This window comes from Dipodomys spectabilis, unplaced genomic scaffold (assembly GCF_019054845.1).
Source record: "Dipodomys spectabilis isolate Male_0828 unplaced genomic scaffold, ASM1905484v1 ptg000024l, whole genome shotgun sequence".
Lineage (NCBI taxonomy): Eukaryota > Metazoa > Chordata > Mammalia > Rodentia > Heteromyidae > Dipodomys > Dipodomys spectabilis.
Genome location: NW_024870701.1, coordinates 13,617,727 through 13,638,237, shown reverse-complemented (window position 1 = coordinate 13,638,237; position 20,511 = coordinate 13,617,727). Strand labels below are relative to the sequence as shown.

General features: G+C 36.2%; 1 non-coding gene across 1 annotated transcript; it reads left to right on the top strand.

The window, feature by feature from the left end:
* Positions 1-4,260: 4,260 nt before the first annotated feature.
* LOC122104475 lies at positions 4,261-4,390 on the top strand. Its single transcript, XR_006146937.1, has one exon. It is a non-coding gene; the product is annotated as a small nucleolar RNA SNORA11 (small nucleolar RNA).
* The last annotated feature ends 16,121 nt before the right edge of the window (positions 4,391-20,511 follow it).

Genomic DNA, 20,511 nt, shown 5'->3' with positions numbered 1-20,511 from the left:
TCAGTAACTAGTCAGTTGACTTGCCCAGTTATTTGTCAATATCCTCTCTACCTAAAACCAAAATTTCATACACATACATTCTCAAAAAGTAGAAAACTGATTCCTGTTGCCCAGTGCCTATTCAAAAGTAGGATAGTTTATAGTGAATTTTTTAAAGAAGTAATCCTGTGTCTGGCCACTCTCTCTCTTTTATTTTATTTTATGATTTTATTGTAAAGAAACCGTACAGAGGGGTTACAGTTACATGAGTAAGTTGATGAGTACATTTCCTATCAAGCATTGTTATCCCCTCCTTTGTTTTCCCTCTACAATGTCTCCCCTCGCCACCTCCCCAACTCCTTCCTCCACACCACCCCAAAGTTGTAAAGTTTGTTTTCAACATAGTATCTTGTACATCTCCTTGTTACAATGCATCAAGCTGTGTCCTTGTTTTAGCCCCTCCCCAAATTAGAAAAATGCATATACAAGATGCAGAGCACTGGAATCAAATACAGCGACAACAAGGATTATACCATGGGGGAAGATCATACAAAAAAATCACGTAGTACATTAAAAAGAACAGTAACAAAGAAAAAAAGCTCTTGTATCCCATTTCGCTTAGTATCATCTTATATAGTCATATATTACCTTTTCTGTTTGTCTGGTAAGATTATCCTAGATGTATATTAGTTATTTCAAATAAGGGAAACCATGGGACCTATGTTTCTTTGGGTCTGGCTTACTTCACTTAATATTGTTTTTTTTCTAAGTTATTCCATTTCCTAACAAATGGGGGTGGTGTCATTCTTTCTGATGGAGGCATAGAACTCATATATAGAACTCACATTTTCTTGATCCATTCATCTACTGAGGGGCAGCTGGTTGGTTGCATATCTTAGCTCTAGTGAATAATGCTGCATGCCTCTTCTTCTGCTGCTGTTAATTTTTGGATATAGTCTTTCATTTTTGCCTGTCATGTTCCTATCTATGCCTCTTGTGTAGCTTGAACCACAGTCACCTGCCACCATGCCGGCCCCAGTCTGTAAGTTTTTTTTTTTCCATTTAATTTAATTGTCAAGATGATATGCAAAGGGGTTACAGTTACATACATAAGGTAATGAGTGTATTTCTTACTGAACATTGTTACCCACTCCTACATGTTTCATTTCTGGAATCCCTCCTTTCCTTCCCATTCTTCTCTAGGTCCAGCTGACACTTGTATTCTGCTCTACATTACTGGAATCAGAATAACTGCAGTCCTTGCCTATTCTACTTCTTCTCCCATGCACTAGAGACCTTCTCTTGCCTCCACTGAGATCATGGGGCTATAAGCCTAAAGGACTGCACATATCAACACATGGATCAGTTCTCAATCCTCAGTTCACACTGTTTATTCAAAGCATCAGAAGGGCAGAGGCAAATTCAATTCAAATACTTTATACTTATGCATCAAAATAGAATAATGAAACACATTAAAATTATTTTAAAAGAAGGACAAGGAAGTAATAGAGGAGGTGAACTTGATCAAAGATGAATGCTATATGTTATGCGCATGTATGGAAATAGCACAATGGAATGTTTTGTCTACAATTATAGACACTGGTTAAAAAAGGGAGATAAATTATTAAATAAATGACACACAGTGCAAGTAGCTTGCTCTCTTATAATACATAATCTTTCCATTAAAATGCGAGCCACAAACTTCATATAAAATTAATTTCTCATTTTCAACTGCATTTAAAAAAAGAAATTTTAATTCTAAAGATTAAAATAGTTTCTGAGTTAATACATCTTGCTACAAATCAATGCTAATAGGTTAACTATAACCACTAAACTTCTTTCACTAAAAGGAATTGCCTTAGGGTGCTGAATTCTGCCATTAATAATTTCAAGGGAGTAAAGCTCTATGGCCTAGCAGGAATACTCAGATCTTTAAAGCAGAAAAATTTAATTGTGAATACAACACACAATGTAATATTTGCTTTGTTTTGTTAATTCTCAGTGCAGTACCTATAGAATCAATACTGGAGATAGGAACATTTAATCTCACCTCAGGTATTTGTTCCTTTTAGAATTGGGTTATTGGAGCCTATTTGTGTAACTCCTATTTTTCTTTCATCTTTGTTTTCCCTGAGTCAAGGGATATAGGCTTGAATTTCCCCAGTAGAAAAGACTCTTTAGGGGAACACAAAGACATGACTCTTACCTAGCATAATTAATGCTCTCCTAGAATTTAAGAACTTATTTACATTTTTCTTGAGCTAGAAAGAGTTCTATCAGTGGGAGAGAATGGAGCCAGATGCAAGACTGCACTGGTGGAAAGATGAGATAGTAGGAAGACAGGGGAGCTATTATGGGAGAATGTTTGCATGTGGAACATTTGGCTCAGATATTCATAGGTAAAAACATTCCTATTGGATGTGCTTCTCATAAGTTTTTTAAATCTTAACTAGTGAAATGAACACATGGATGTTTACTATAAAGAATTTTTAGTGTGATTACCATATCCAAATGGATCTCGTTATTTATCTAGAGGGCATTTGATGTATTTAGACATATACTCTTAGCACAGAAACCTATGTTTTAAAATGACTGAATAGACTTTGTTCATCTTTTCGAAAGTTGTACTATAAGGTAATAACTGTCTCTATCATAAAGTGTGCCATGTGACATAACTCTGAGAGAATCAAGAAATGGATCCTTTGGGAGTATCAAATTGCTCTTGATTATAAATTTCCTTTCTGGTGGTGTTGTAAACCAAATCTCTATGGTTTTTGTTGCAGCTCTCCAAAGTTTAGGTGCTTCTTAAAACAACAAACAAGCAAAAAAACAAGTAAACAAAAGTATGTAGAGTAGCATGGAATTAAAGTCCAGTTCTTTAAATTATACTTTATAGTGGGAGACTCTGATTTTAGAGTAATAAGTCTACATTGCTGTCTTCTCTCATATGTAAGGTAGGGAAACAATAGGGCTCAGAGTGTGACTCTATAATTTGGATGCATAGATCCAAGAGCTTTCTGCACAATCCATTGATTGTGATGTCATAGGCAAGTATATCTTACTTTTCTTTTATTGATGACCCAGGAGCTTGAACTCAGGGCCTGGGCACTATTGCTGAGTTTTTGTGCTCTAGGCTAGTGCTCTACCATTTGAGCCACAGGTCTACTTTCTGTTTCTTTACTTTATGGTTGTTAATTGGAGATAAGAATCTCAAAGACATTCTTGCTGAAGCTGGTTTCAAACTGTGATCCTCAGATCTCAGCCTCCTGAATAGCTACAATTATAGGCATGAGTCACCAGCATCCAGCTATACCTCAGTTTTTTAATGTGTAAAAATGCTATAGTCATAGCAACTGTCTCAGAGAATTGTGAGGATTAAATAAGTTAATCAGTGTAAAGAATTTAGGGCAATGTTTTGTAATTGGTGAATATTTAAATGTAAAAGTATTTGTGAAGTATCTTATTTTCCTCCCAGATGAGCTTTCAGAGCAATGAAGATGAAGAGCAAAGACTTTGAAACTAACAAAAGGCAAGATAAGTAAAGACAAATCCACCTGGTATCTAAGTGGAGGGATATCCTATTTTTGATAATAATTTAAGAAAAATATCGATACTTTGGAAGTAGCTGTTTCCTGAATGACACCACCAGCCTCAGAGACATTACTTTTGTTGGTGTACATTTCCACTGAGCTCATAAATCTTATAATGAAAAACAGCTGGAGGAGAAACACTTAATATGATAGAAGATATAAAAACATTTTAACAGACATTTTGACATATAAAGAACCAGAAGTCATTTCTGAGCCTCCAAATTATAAACACAAATAATTACCATGGCAAGAAGTAGTGTGTATATATTAAAGAAGTGACATTCTACCACAAAACTTCTTCTTAGGCTCTGGTGACTCGGTTATAAAAATTGTCTTGCAGTTGAATTGTGAAATACCCTGTGCTAATTTAAGGGACAAATGATTTCTCACTGTTACAGGAAATTTGATCCCTTGAAATAAGTGCCAGTTTACAAATAATAGGGTCAGAGTTTTGGATGAAAGGAAACAAACATTCATTAATTTTGTCATGATGAGGACCATGTGTGGAGTCAAGTATGTTGTTGACTAATCTTTTTTTATGTGTGCCAGCAAGAAGTCCAGAGCCACTTAATTATCCAACACAACTTTTGCAAATGATTCCAAGGAGTGTGTTGATGAAGTCAATGTTTGAGCAGTATTGGCCATTAAGTTACTCTTCTATACTGTAGTGAGCATAAAAAGACAAAAGGATGGGAAGTTCTCAGAGCAGGGGCCCAAAGAATAGATCTTCAGTTCATAAGGTACCCACTAATAACTTGTGGTCTCTTGTGAGGAAGAAAACAAAAATGTGTGGCCTTCTTGTGAATAAATGCCCTAAATGTGTGTGTGGGGGGGGGGGGGGGAGGGGGGGAAGGAAGCAAGAAAAGAAAAAAAAATTAAAAGAAGTCAAAAGCACGTGAGAACCATTAGAACATACATTGTGTCTGTGTTTTTTAATAGAACTCCAGGACTTCCAATGGTTGGCTCTCCCGTTGGTATTCTGACAGAGTTGATTTCTCTGGACATTTTTTATGCAAGTGTGATATATCCATGGTTTGACTTTACCTACCTCCAAAGAGATGAGAATTGCCAAGGGCGTGCTATAAGGCCTTTCCTATTTTTCCCAATTGTTCAGGAAATTGCTCTTTTTAGTTTTCCAGAAGCAATCAATAATATCCTGACCCAAAAAGATGGAAGGGTTTTTCTAGCTAAGGAAGTGATGTGAAAGAAGCAAGCTTACATACAGTGGTTGCTATTTTACATATTTGTTTATAAGCTGTTTTAGTTTAATTTTTTATGCTTATGTTCTCCTTGCTTATTTGAAGGTCCAAGAAGGGTCTTCATACACTATTCTATAGGGGCTCAACCTAAGCCTTTGCCTTATGTGTCCACCCATATGTAGGGAAGGGCAGTTGGCCCTCTGTTTCTCTCATTCTTTCAGAAAGAGGCATCCAATAATCTCCTGGGCAGAGAAAGAGCAGAACTGTGAGAACTGCTTTAAAAGATGAATTATATTCAAATACATTTTCCTTATATTTTCTCTTCTGGGGTATGACTATCCTTGCTTAATTAATTTAATTGTATCATCCGATTGTTCAGATTCTTTGTTGTATAGCTGTTACCAATGCCTGCACATATAGAATTTGATCCCCTTCACTTGCTTTCTGACAGAAAGACTACAAATATAAAATTACCTAATAAGCCGAGTGCTGCTATCTCACTCCTACAATCCTGGCAACTCAGGACGCTGAGATTTGAGGACTGTGGTTCAAAGCCAACCGGAGCAGAAAACTCTAGAGACTCTTATCTCCAATTAACTACAAAAAGCTGGAAATGGAACTGTTGCTAAAGTGGTAGAACATTAGCCTTGAGCACAAAAGCTCAGGGACCATGTTCAGGTCCAGAGTTCAAGCTCCAGAACTGCAAAAAAAAAAATTGCATAATGAATCAAAGCTCCATTCAAAGACCATTTCTCCTGGTTTACACACACACACACACACACACACACACACACACACACACACACACACACACACACACACACACACACACACACACACACACACATCAAGATAGCTGGCTAGCTAGAGAACTATCTCTCTCTCTCTCTCTCTCTCTCTCTCTCTCTATCTATCTATCTATCTATCTATCTATCTATCTGTCTGTCTGTCTGTCTGTCTGTCTGTCTGTCTGTCTGTCTGTCTATGGCAGTCATATTGCAATAAAATTTCATACTTTTCATTATCATAAGCCTACAGTTGTATTATGTTCTCTACCATCATATAATCCTTTACCATTATATGATCTCTGTCAAGATTCATCCCCAAAAGCTTTTCAGATAGAATGCACATGGAATCTCCCATAATAAACACAACACACAAACACAAAGACTCTAAATCAACAAAAACAAAATGCTTAAATAGGGATACAGGTTGATCCATTGTAACAATGAGATGCACAAGACACTATGTTGCAAAACGAACTTTACAATTTAGGCCCAGGGTCATTGTGGAGGTGGGAAGGAAGGGATGGTAGGGGAAAAACAAAGGAGGAGGTAATAATGCTTGCTCATGTAACTGTAACCCCTCTGTACACTATTTTTACAATAAAAAAGTATTTAAAAAGAGAATTGACAACAATGTCAACAACCAAAAACTTGCCATCAAATAAAGAAAGAAACAGACTGCAGAGGTTAATGAATCCCTTAGGTTCCATTAGGTTCCCTATTTCTACTTAACTCATAAATTGGATTCCAACTGAAACCACAAAAGCAATGCCCCCTGCAGGGCCAGGAGGACCACAAGGGTTCCTTCTTAAGTGGGTGGACTCATTGGTTCTCAATGTGTACACAAGAGGACTCATGCAATCTTCACTTACATGTTACAACCACTTCTACATCCTAACTTTCTAATGTGCTTTCATCTCTAGAATTGTATTCCTTGTGGTCCCAAATGTCTTTCACTCCTGTAGTCCACAAGTGAATGAGGAGAGAAGCCTAAGAAGAGGTACATGGGAAGAGAAGAGCATGGTGAACTTGGTGGAAGTTTGAAAGACATTCTTGAGTTCCCTCACATGGGGAAAATCAGAAAGGGGGAGACACTAGAATGAGAAAAGAGAAAAAAAGTTTGTTTTTTAAAATTTATGCAACTCAAAGCATCCTAGTTAGTTATTGAGCATAGTCTACAATTTTGAGTGCATTTTGGTGCCTGTTCTTATTACATTATTATTTAGAAACTCTCAGTTTATATATGTATATGCAAGTATATTTATATGTAAATGTTAAATTGATAATATAATAAGTGATCATGTTCATAATTAAATACATTAAATTAAAAATAAATTAATTCAGGGGTGGGAAGGTGGCTCAGTGGTAGAGTGCTTGCCTCACATGCAGAAAGCCCTGGGTTCGATTCCTCAATACCATATAAGCAGAAAAAGCTGAAAGTGGCACTGTGGCTCAAGTAGTAGGTCACTAGCCTTGAGATGAAGAGCTGAGGGACAGTACCCAGGCCCAGAGTTCAGGCCCCACGACTGACTAAAAAAAATTCAAATAAATTAATATATGAATGTTATATATAAATGTGCATTAAATATATGTAGAATAATATATAATAAAATATATTTAATAATACAATAACAAATATATCAAATATAATATATAATATAATATATGCTATAATACATAAAATATTATATATTATTTACATATTTAGTTATACATTAAATATATAAATAAAATAATATATTAAATAAAATAATAAGTAAATATATACATATATACACACATATGTGTTATACACATATATACATATACATATATACATTTATGTGTGTATATATGTGTGTGCATACATATATGTACACACATACACACAAACACACACACACACACACACACACACATATATATATACTTTGGTTTTTATTGGTCATGGGGCCTGACAGCCTAGGTGCTGTCCCTCAGATCCTTTTTCTCAATCTACCACTTGATCCATAAATGCCACTTCTGGCTTTTTCTGTGATTAATTGGAAATAAGAGTCTCACAGACTTTTGTGCTCAGGCTGGCTTTGAACTACATTTTTCAGATTGCACCCTCCTGTGCAGCTAGGATTATAGATGTGAGCCACCAGTGCCTGGCTAGTTTTATATTTTTCAAAGCAGGAAAAAAACATTCTCATTTATTTCTCATATAGTTCTCATTTATTAATATCATATCGAGAATAGTTTCGTGGCAGTGGAATTTTTGTTTTAAAATTCATGATTAAATATTGAAGATTTTAAGGCAAGGCATGCACTTAGACTTAATGAGAATGTTAGATTATAATTAACATAGCAATAGCCTGCCGTGGCAGAGGGAAAAGCTGAAGGCCAGTAAGAGGAGTGGCAGTAGTCACTGCTGGAGCTGACACACCACAAGGCTTCATTAGGAATGATGATAGTGGATTACTATTTTTAAATTTATAAACTTTAAGTACAATCAGAATTAGTCTCACACTAAAGTTAATGAAAATAACTGCAAATGTATCTACTGCTGTAGATATATCACTTTTGGACAATGCTGAATTACAAAAATATGTGTGCAGAAGAGAGCTGAATAATGCTGATTAACACAGTAGGCTATTTTGGGGAAAAGATGTCCTTCGATTTATAAAGAGAAATTTGTGTTGAGAATCAGAACAGAGCTATGGATGTTAGAAATTTTGTCTGTTCCTCCAAATCTAAACCCTGGAAGAAATTATTTTTATTACAACACATCATATGGATAATGTGTGTGTGTGTGTGTGTGTGTGTGTGTGTGTGTATGTGTGTGTGTGTGTGTGTGTGTGTGTGTGTAGTTTTCTTGATAGGAAGTCTGAAACCATATATTCAGGTGATCCATCTAATTTTTGTCACTTGAACACACATTCTGACTTATGACTTTATAATTGTACTGTCAATTTCAATTATGTTTAGATATTTTAAGGTTTTTTTTTTCATATTGTTTGTATTCAATGAATCCAGATATACCCAAGACTCTTTTCTCCATGATTATTTATTTTTGTTGTCTGGTGTTGGTACTCAGGCTTAGAATCAGGGCCTGGGTACTAGTGTTCTACCACTGGAGCCACAATTCCACTTCCAGCTTTTCTTTGGTGATTAGTTGGAGATAATAGTCTCTTAGACTTTCGCCAGGCTGACTTTGAACCACAAATCCTCAATTCTCAGATTCCTAAGTCTGCAGTGCCCATCTTCCCATGATTCCTCATAGTGTATCACGTGGTTCGTTGATGCAGTACATCTTTTGTCCAAGATCAACAAACTGAAGTTGTCATGATAAACACTTTAGCTTTTAGCACCTTGCTCCACTAGCATCTGAGGCCATGTTTAAGCTCTCACCATTTATCAATTCGTTTGTGAATCTGAATGTCTGTCAGCTGTGTTTTCCCATGACTTTAGAGACTTGAGCATGATGGGGTTTTCCTTACATTCTTGGAAGAATTTGTTCTGTTTAATTTTCTAATCTACTTTATTTATACCACACTGATGTTAGCACTTACCATTATTAGCTACTATCTTCATGGATTTCTGTTGTAAATCTAGGCTTATGTATGCTTCTGTTTTTCTACACATATCCAAAAATTTTCCAGTAATCTTTTATGCTGGGTCTACAGGTAGTCAGGTCAGTTGGAGACATTTTCTCAAATCCTTACCCACTAAGATGTATGTCCCTTATCACACATATTAAGTTAATGAATCCACCCAGAATTGTAGGAATTGTTAGATCCTTCTTCAGAAATCATGCTGACCTTTCTCTGGAGACCCCAAATGTCACCAAAAATAATAATAACCAAAGTGAGGCCTACGGAAATCACTGGTGGTGGGTAAAATCTTGTCATATTTTTCTTCTCTGTTGAATAAGAACAGTTGAATTTTTTTTTATCTTGGTATGACTAATGAGGCCCTTAACTGTGAGATTCTACCCTTTTCTTGTTAAGATTAAGGAAGGTGATAGCTGTCTGCATTTGGGAACCTAGTGGCATACATCAGCCCTGATGGTTACCCATATTTTGGCTCATTCCTAATGCACCTTGTCGTTTCTACATTTTATACCGTGCCTTCACCTGTGCCTTCCATCTGTTGCTCCATAAAATCCCCCAAGCAATGAAAACTCTATTTGTTCTACTCTCTTACTCACCCTCTTGCAGGATCATCATGACATTTTGTTTGGCTCATGCTTCCAAGGAAACATGGGGAGCAAATAATAACTAATGAGCAATTTGTAGATGATCTTTTGTACATCTTTATAAAACAGACTGAGTAATGTATTGTGAAGTGCACAATTTGGATTACAATTGGGTATGAGTATTATTCCACTTATTACCAACTGTGTGTCTCTGGGCAAGTTATTTAACCTGTTCCAAATCACAGTTGCTATGAAAAAGAGAGACAATAACTATTGCTTCAAGAGATGGATCTAAGGCCACAGCAGTGCCCAATCTGGCATGTGATAATGTTCAATAAATTAATGGTAGCAAAATGATTGCAATTATTATTAGAACCTTTTCAGGAAACTAAAGAACCAATGAATAGAGGGCTGGGAAGGTGGCTCAGTGGTAGAGCGCTTGCCTTGCATGCTCGAGGCCCTGGGTTCGATTCCTCAGCACCACATTAGCAAAAAGAAAAAAAGCCGGAAGTGGCGCTGTGGCTCAAGTGGTAGAGTGCTAGCCTTGAGCTGAAGAGCTGAGGGACAGTGCCCAGGCCCAGAGTTCAGGCCCCACGACTGGACCCAAAAAAAAAAAACAAAAAACAAAACAAAAAAAAAAAAAAAAAAAAAAAAAAAAGAACCAATGAATAAACTTAGACATCAGTCAATACTTGTCAGTGACTATAGAAATACCCACAAGCCAAGATTAAATTGTTTTAAAAAAATTATATTTTTCAACAAAAGGCAAGTCAAGAGGTGTGCTCAAACATCTATATATGTGTGCATATATACATTAACCTATATATTTATTGGTAGTACTACATTTGAACTGAGTCTTGCATTTACTAGGCAAGTATTCTGCCACTTGAGCCATGTCCCAACTATTTATCTATATTTTATATTTACTTGCTTTGTCTGTAGAAAGAAGATTTCACTTGTTTCCTACCCCTTTAGGAAGAAAACAAATCAAAGTAAAACCTATAAAATATGAGAAGGTACTTACTTTAGAAAAGATTATATATGGGTAGTTGAGACAGGCCATGAAGAATATGGAATAAGCCAAAGCCAAAAGAAAAATTTATCACTATAGAATGTTATTTGGATATGTTTCCTTGAGGCATTAGATATATAGAGACTATGCCTTAAACAAGTTTTCTATCTACTATTTTCAAAAGTCATGATCAATTCCAGGCTGTTAGATTCAATTTTCGACAATCCTGTCTTATAGGCATCATCAAAATGTGCTAAAACAATGTTATAGATCAAATGACATCATATCTGTCTTAGGGGATAAAAATGTAATTTACTCCAAATAGTACAGGAATTTATATCAATAGCTTGTTACCTGATATGAATTTCACAGACTGTATCTATAGTGAGCATTTCTTTTATGTTTACTTTTGACTTACTTAAATAATTTCTATTTCTCATTTCTCATAAAAAATTTAAGGTTGACACAATGAAATATGATGAAATATGAATATAATTTACATATTTCTTGGATATAAGAACTGAACATAATTGCTATGATTGAGCTTAATGTCTGGCAGACAAGAAATAAGGAGGTAACTATATAAATTTTGAAGACTATACTTGCTTTACATTGATTTCTGAGGCCAAAATGTTGTCTGATTTCTCTAAAACTTGACATAAGTCTTTTCCCCCTTCTGGTATGTAGCTCTCAAGGCCAACTCCTTACAAAGAATTTTGTTGGAGACCTCTGAACGATATGATGGACAATATAATAAGTAAATTTTAATGTTATAGCACATTTCATATGTCTTTGTAAAATAGTGCCACTTGACATATTTGGAAGAGTAATAGGGTCTAGTAAAAATGACTCTGCAATGTAGTAAGATAGTAGAATGTTTGAATTAGTAATATGCTGTTGGTTTCTTCCAATTCAAGAAAAAGAATTGTAGCCGGGCTGAAATAGCATAGTGCTTTTACCTAATTAAAACAACTCATTGTATACTTTTGGACAAACTTTTATTAAAATTGCCAAGAGTTTGAGCTGTTGGTTTCTAACGAAGTGCTAGATTGTAGGCACACTATAAAACATATAGAGTAAGTATCGCTGTTGCACTGGTCCCCCCCCCCCCCCGGGGTCCCCCGGGTCCTTTGTCTCACCATTCTGTTGTTCTCCTTCCCTTCCCTAATTCAGGTAAACGTATATACAATACACCATAGGGGGAAGAACATACAAAAGAAACAAAATATCACATGGTACATTAAAAATAACAACAACAAAGTAAAATCTCTTGTGTCCATATCTTAGAGTTTGTTTTGCTTAGCAAGACAATATGTAGGATATGACCTATACAACTTGAGGGAGGGGGCATTGGGAGGAGGGAAAGTAGGAGAAAATGAAGGAAAGGGTAACAAGTTTGACAAGCAATGTACTTATTACCTTACTTATAACTGTAACTGTAACCCCTCTGTACATCACCTTGACAATAAAAAAAAACATCAAAGCTACACTTTTGATGGTACTCTTATCATACTGTCATCTCAAGATATAATGCTAGGAATATCCACTTAATTTCATTACTATTAAGTAATCATAATAAATGTTTTACTAATATAAAAAACATATAGAGTAAGAACAGATCCACAAGCTTTGTAACAGCAGAAGGTATGTATAGCTTGGAATCTTACAATGAAACATGGAAGTGCTTGGATTAAACGACCATAATGGGTAGAAGGGTGCTTATCTCTGGATGCTTATTATAATGGTCATCTTTAGCACCAGGATAAGTCTAAAATTGTCTCCAAAGTGTATATCATTTATAAAGGAGCACTCGTTTGAAACTTTTTTGTCAATATACACCAACATAAATTAGTTACAAGACAAAAATGGATCTGCTGTAAGAAATGATTTTATGTAATGAAATTAAGTTTTATAGAATATTTGCCAAAGATAATATTTTTAATTTTGAAAAATGGATATAATAATCTTTCAGATACAATTTGATAGCATTTCTAATTGTCTACTGGGGACCTGTCTGGTCCAGCTTAAAAAACATTCTTATTAATAAATAGGGATATTGGGCTCATTCTTTATAGCAAATGTGATATGCATTTAAGTACTTAAATGTGGTTCTAAATAATTCTGATACAAATTTCATAAAGGATCTAGAATATTCTAGACTAATGTAGTCTAGTAACGTTAAAAGATAAATTTAACAGTAGTATACTCACATCTTCAGGACTAACTGGATAAGGGTAATAAGAAGATAAAGGTGAAGAACAATGGAATACCATAGATGGGCAAACATGTTTTATACAGCCCAAACTATATGTTTTGATTTAACTACATGTCCTTTCAAGGTCATTCCTATTTTATTTCTTCCTAAAGTACATAATTCAGTGTGAGTCTGCAAATAGAAAGTTTTTTGTTCTTTGAAATGTGTGTCATTTTGTTTTGTTTCTTGTTCTCATCCCTGAATTGATAGTTTCACAGAGAATGTATTCTAGTGATTATTTTCTATCTGCAGTTAATGCATTATTCTACTTGTTGACTTTATTGTTGTAATAGAAAAATCAAACTTTTTACTCTAGTTTCCGAGAAAAATCTGTTTTTCATTTGGAAAAAAGATCACCTTGTCTATGTAGAGAAAGAAACCTATATTTTTTTCTGTACATTTTAGGTATATGATTGAAATTTTTATGACAAAAAAAGAGATTAAGAGGAGAAAAGATTTATTTAATATAAGTTATTTGACCCAGAAACCTTCTGACCAAATACTTCAAGTTAAATCTTTTTTTCCTATTTGTTTTGTTGATGAGTAAAAAAGAATATGATAGAGCAAAGATATGATCTATAGGCAACTAATAAATGGAGGATAAGTTAGAAACATTGTGCATTCATGATCTTCTCTGTAGTTTTGTGTCTTCAGAGATAAACATACAATTTTCCAGTGGCTAGAGGGAGTACCTCTGAGATGAATGTTTTAGGACCTGAATCAGAGGAAAATCAGAAAAATTCCTCCTGGGTTTTCTGACCTGCTGTAGGAAGAAAGGAACTGACAGTCAAAGTACTCTATTTCTGACATTTTTTTCAAAAATTTTCACTTTAAATATGGTTTGTTTTTATTGTGAAAATACCGTACATGGGCAAGGTAATGAGTACATTTCTTATCAAGCATTGTTGCCTCCTCCTTTGTTTCCCCTTCCCATCCCTTCCCATCTCCCCCCCCGCCCCGCCCCCCAGCCAAAGTTGTAAAGTTCGTTTTTGACATAAGGACTTGTACATCTCATTGTTGCAATGGGTCACCTGAATGCATATTTAAGTGATTTGTTTTTTCCCTTTCCCTCCACAAATTATGTTTTTAATTCAGAAAAACTATCATTATCTTTATTACACATATCTTTTTAATTATTAGTTTTATTATTAAATAATTGTTCAGTGAGTTTATTATGCTATGTGAGGTTGTGAGAACAATGCGTTTTGAGCAATGTCACCCCTTCCATCATTCTGTCCCATTTTCTCCCTCCCATCCCTCCTCTCAAATTATGTAGTTCAAGTATTACATTTTAGCTTAAAATTTTAGGTTAATTTTTGAGACACTATGTTACTGTTTTATAACAAGTCTTAGAATTGATTTATGTTTTTCCACTGTCTTATTTCTGTTCTGTTCAACTGTCAGCTGCAATTCTAGCTGGGTTTCTATAGTTACTTCTGTATGTTTGCTTAAAAATATTCACTTTTGCTTATTTGAAGTGCTAATGTACACATAGCATTGGTCTTTTTGCCATGTAACAAATTACTGCAAACATAGCAGCTTAAAACAACATCCACTTATTGGCTCACAAGTCTGTAGATCAGAAGTTCCTGCAAGGCTACCTGGGCTCGTCTCCTCAGTGTCTCTCAGGGCACTGGCACAATAATTTACATTGGAACTTATTGCTCTCTACTCATATGGCTCAGATTGTCGGTGGCATTTTTTCAGTTGTCCACCGAAGGTCCCCATTACCTTGTTGGCTCTCACCTGGGGACATTCTCTGTGACTACAGGCTGTTTGCATTCTTCCTCCTATATTCTCTTCGGTCTTCAAGTCTGACAATAGAGAATATCTCTTGGCATCAAATTCCTCTTTTCTTTTCAAGCTTTTGACTCTAGCCAGTCCCTCTTACTGGTTTACTTAAGTAAGGCCAATGCATGCTGAATTATTTTCTTTTATTCAATTGTATCATATAGCAACTTAATAACAGGGATACGTAGGTCATATTCAAAATCTTTATGCAGGCAACATATTGGAAGGTAGAGTCTTCTGGATGTATCTTAGACTTTTGCTTACCACAATAGGGTCATAGTAATTACCAGTGAGTTCTAATTAAGTGAGAAAAACTTAGCAAAAATGAAGTTTAGAAAAGATTGCTTTATAAAGTATTGTTTTAATACAATTCTTTATGTATTTGGAAGCCTCATAAATACTTACAAACTGGTGGGAAACAATTTATTTTGGTTTTAAAATTTGACATTGTATTGCTAACAAGTCAAATTTAACCAATTAATGGAAGAAGACAGTTAAGTGGAGAGTCAATCCTGGAATCTATTTTTTGTTTAAATAAGGAGCTCTACTTCTGCATATATTAGTTGAAGATTAAGATTCTTCTCTAGTTTGCTTCTTATTGCTCTCCTATTTTCATTTTCAGCAGGAAGGATCTTATTCCAGCTGTGGCCTTACTGAGTTCCTCCCATTAGATAGGACTACAAATTGAATTGCCTCTTAAGGTAATAGATTTTGCCAACTTAACCTTGTTAGACAGTTACCTGTTTCCGATCTTGCCTGGGAATACCTATCTGGGAAAGCATACACAGCTGTATCCCAATCCTATTATTGCCAGAAAGCCAGGAAAGCTTATCAGACTTGATCTTGTCATCCAGCAAGACAAGAATCCAAGCAAGATGCAAAAGTAGTGAAAATGATAGGTATTTTATTGGAAAAAATATGGTAGAGAAAGGATATACATGGCATAATGCCCAGGATGACTGCACTTAGTTCATTGCCAGCCATCCTTAGGATACAGACGTGAGCATTAGCATTAAGTAGAGAAAGAATGGGTGGGGGGAGGGGAGGAGACACGCAAGGGACAAAGATATGGTTAGCTGAAGAGTCCAGGTAACAGGTGTAGCCTGGCTAGTTATCACCACTGTCAGCACTTGAGGGGAGGAATCTAGTACCCATGAGATAACTTCTCCCACTCCAGAGTTCAGCCTTATTATTATCCACAATTGGGGGTGATCCAGCCTGCAAAGCTCTGTCTGCTATTCCTTGGATGTAGTTTTAGTCATTTGTTGTAAAGATGTTGTGGGTCATTCTTCTCTTTCCAGGAACTCAAGTGACTGCAAAATGGCTGGAGGGAATGTTTTAGAACAGTTACAAACATGAAATAGAGGCAGAGATGGCAAGCTGGCCTGTTTTTAGTTAATTCATGGTAGTAAAACCAGTATAAATCCCTGATACTATAAATCCCTGAGAGAGAGACAGAGAGACAGAGACAGACACAGACACAAAGAGAGACAGAGACAGAGACAGAGAGACAGAGAAAGAGACAGAGAGAGAACAACACCATTAGCCTTTGGGATTTAAATATTTATTGAAATTGCCTGTTAGGTATTTCTATCATTAGGTCCAATCTACTGGGCTAAGGTCACCTGTAAATCTGGAAGTTTCATTAAAATACTTTCTCCTAGAAATCTGTGATTTGATTTTTTCACTTTAAGTTCCTTTTGCATATCTTCATTTCTCATGGCTATTGTCATCTTAATCATCTTTGATTTATGATGAAGTGTTTATATTCATGTAACAACACAATTGGTGAGAATATTTTGAAGTGTAACTATGTCTTGAAAGTCTGTTTTAGGTGACAATAGATAGTTTTAAGGAAACAAAGCTTAAGTAATGTATTTCATGCAAGATAGTAATTTGTGAAATGGATCAATGCTTCAAGAAAATTTGCTTTTATTAGAAATCGACACTCAGACAAATGTTTTGAGTCATCACTTTCCTAACATCCACCCGCAAACAGAATGATAAAAAGAGTTTTCCTTTCCTAACAGTATTAAGGTTTTTCAATAAAGTCACTCACGGACAATGCCATATAATTCTAGTCATTTGTCCCAAAGGACAAGAAGTCACCTTTTTGAGAAGTGATGAAGAGGGAGACTAAGCAAGACTTTTATCTTTGGAAACCCCCCTGAAGAGGGCAGAAACGAAGGCCAAGAGTCCTGGCAAAATTTGTCAGCAATGTCTCACCCACATTCCTGTTGTAGGAAAAGAAATGGACTCATCCCCACCCTCCACTATGCTAGGAAGAGAACAAAGGTTAGCAGAGTAGCAGGTGCCAGGGTCCAGCACAGGGAGGGTTAGGGCGCTATGCAGTATGGTGCCATGCCATGCTATGTCATGCGGTGTGGTGCGCGGAAGGAGATGCCCAGGAATGATGCGCCTGAGCCGCAGGAAGCTGCGCGGGTGGCTGGCACACTCCGCCCACTGCCCACCCCCACTGCCAGTGTAGTCACCTGGACACCGGTAACGGACTGCAGGCTTCCCCGCCTTGAGTGCAGGGAGATACAGGGAAGAGGAGAGCTGGGCTGGTGAGTTGGGAGCTGTAGTTGACGCCCTCTCCTCTGGCCCGTATTGTGGGCCCACCCACCATTCACTAGCATCATTAGGATACTGTGGTACCTGAGCTACCCCAGTGGCCTGAGCTATCATCTCACTGTCCTGGCCAGAGGGGAGGTGGAGGAAGAGAACATCTCTCTGGGAGACTGAGAACCATCTTTAAGGCTGGGAAAGAAGGCAGTCTCCCTCTATTTGCGCACTCGCTGAGGTCACATTATTTGTAACTGCATCTCTATGGTCTAATTATGAAAATGATTATCTTGACTTCTGATTCACTTAGAAGGCCACCATGTGGTGGCTCATGTATTATGTTTCGAACTGTAGTTAATTCCTTCCATTGTTATTTCAGCCCTAAATTTTCAAGTGTCCACTCAACTCAGATGTTGAACAGTTTCCTAAGTCAGAGGTTGGGAATTTTTGTATTTATTTATTTGTCTAAACCACCACAACTGAAAGACCTCACGCTGCAAATGAGGAAAGCCATCCTCAGAACTGACTGGCCCAAAGTCAAACCCAGCAAGCCTCAGATCCAGGGCAAGGGGGTTTCCTGACTCCTAATTCAAGCCACTTTCTGTGCTTCTTGACATTCATCCACAGCTCCATAAATATGTAATTGACATGGTAGCTTCCCACTTCGACTTGCCTTGTATTATTAATGCTTCTGGCATTCTGGGATTTGTCTTCAGTTCCCTTCTGGGTTGAGAGGAATTGTTTTTTGGTATTGCTTTGACAATAGATTCTATATGCCACCAATTAGCTCTGAGTTAAACAAGTCAGAAGAAAAGGATGATGAACTGTAAGAAAGATTGAACAATCCATCGAATTTTTAGCTGATACCTTTACGTTGAATGATTTGGACATTTATACTAGAGCACATTACATCTATCTTAAATACATAATCCCTCTCATTATATTAGTGTATTTAAGACTGTTTTGTTTTTGTAATTATCTGTAAGTAGTTGTACAAAGGAATTGTCATTTAACAAAGCAATCATGAATACAATATATCTTGATCAATGTCACTCCTTTCAACTTTCTTACCCATCCTTCCCTTACCTACTGCTTCCCTCATGTTTTTTAAAGATGGATTATTTTTTTAAAATATTTTTACTGTAAAGATACTGTACAGAGGGGCTACAGTTAGATGAGTAAGGTAATGAGTACATTTCCTATCCAGCTTTGTTACCTCCTCCTTTTTTTCCCCTACCATCCCATCTCTCCCTACCTCCTCGAGTCCTCTCTTCCTTCCCCCAAGGTTGTAAAGTTCATTTTCAACATAGTGTCTTGTATATCTCATTGTTACAATGAGACAATGTGCATTCTTATTTTAGTATTTTGTTATTTCCTTTCCCCTCCCCCAATTAAAAAATGTATATACATGATGCATGGTACCAGAATCAAATACAGTGAAAACAGAGGTTATACCATGGGGGAAGAACATACAAAAGAAACAAAAATCACATAGTACATTTTAATTACATTAAAAATGAAAGAAAGATAAAAAACCTCTTGTGTTCCTATCTGGGAGTTTTCAGTTAACATCATCTTATATGGTCATATGTACATAGCTTTTGACCCTTACTGCTTGTCCTAAACATATACTAGTTATTGCAAATAAGGGAAACCATGGGACCTATGGGACCTACGTGTCTTTGGGTCTGGCATACTTCACATAATATAATTATTCCAAGTCTTTCCATTTGCTAACAAATGGGGGCGATGTCATTCTTTCTAATGGAAGCATAGAATTCATATATATATATGTATATATACATATATATATATATATATATACACATACATACATACACATACACACCACATTTTCTTGATACATTCATCTACTGAGGGGCATCTGGGTTGGTTCCATATGTTAGCTATGGTGAATCAGGCTGCGATAATCATAATTGTGCATAGCTTTAGTATGGCCTTGTTTGTTTTCATTTGGGTAAATGCCCAAAAGTGGGATTGCTGGCTCATAGGGCAGCTCTATGTAAAGTTTTTGAGGAACCTCCATACTGCTTTCCAGAGTGGTTGAACAAGTTTACACTCCCAACAATAATGCAATAGGGTTCCCTTTTGGCCACATACCCTACAGCATCTGTTGTTATATTTCTTGATTATAGCCATCCTAACTGGGGTGAGGTGGTATCTCAATGTTGTTTTGGTTTGCATTTCTTTTATGGCTAGGAAAATTGAACATTTCTTCATGTGTCTATTGACCATTCCTACTTCCTCTTCAGAGAATTTTCTCTGTAAGTCTTTAGCCCACTTATTAATCAGGCAGTTGTTTCTTTGAGGATTTGTTGTTGGGGGATTTAATTTTTTTGAGTACATATGAGACCTTTGTCTATTGTATGGCTAGTGAAGAGCTTCTCCCAATCCATGGGCTTTCTATTGATCTTCCTAACTATGTCCTTTGCCAAGCAAAAGCTCTGAAGTTTCATGCAATCCCATTTGTCCAACATTTCTTTGATTTGTTGTGTTTCTGAGTCTTTAATAAGAAAATTTCTGCCAGTGCCAAGGAGCCTAGATTTTCTCCTATTTCATTCCTGTAATGCTTTGAAGGGATCTACTTTGACTCCGATATCTTTAATCTATTTGGAGGTGATTTTGGTGCAGAGTGATATATAAGGATCTAGCTTTAGTTTTCTACAGGTGTATAACCAATTTTGCCAGCACCATTTACTGAAGTGGCTGTCTTTCTTCCATTCTATTTTTAGCTCCCTTATTGAAGATTAAGTGGCTATAGGTCTGTGGGTTCATTTCTGTGTCTTAAGTTCTATTCCATTGGTCCTTATGCCTGTTCTTGTATCAGTAACAAAGCTGTTTTGATTACTATGGCTTTGTAGTAGAGTTTGAAATTTGGTATTGATATTTCTCCAGCACTATTCTTTCTGCTAAGGATTGTTTTTGCTACTCATGACTTTTATAGTTCCATATGATTTTTTTGGGTTGCTTTAGCAGTATTGCTTTTAGCAGTATTGCCATTTTCATGATGGTAATCCTCCCAATCCAGGAGCATGGGAGGTTGTGCTTTAATTTCCTTTTTCAGGTTTTTAAAGTTTTCATCGTAGAGGTCCTTCACTTCTTTAGGTACATGAACTCCTAGGTATTTTATTTTTTGTGCAGCTATTAAAAAAGGAG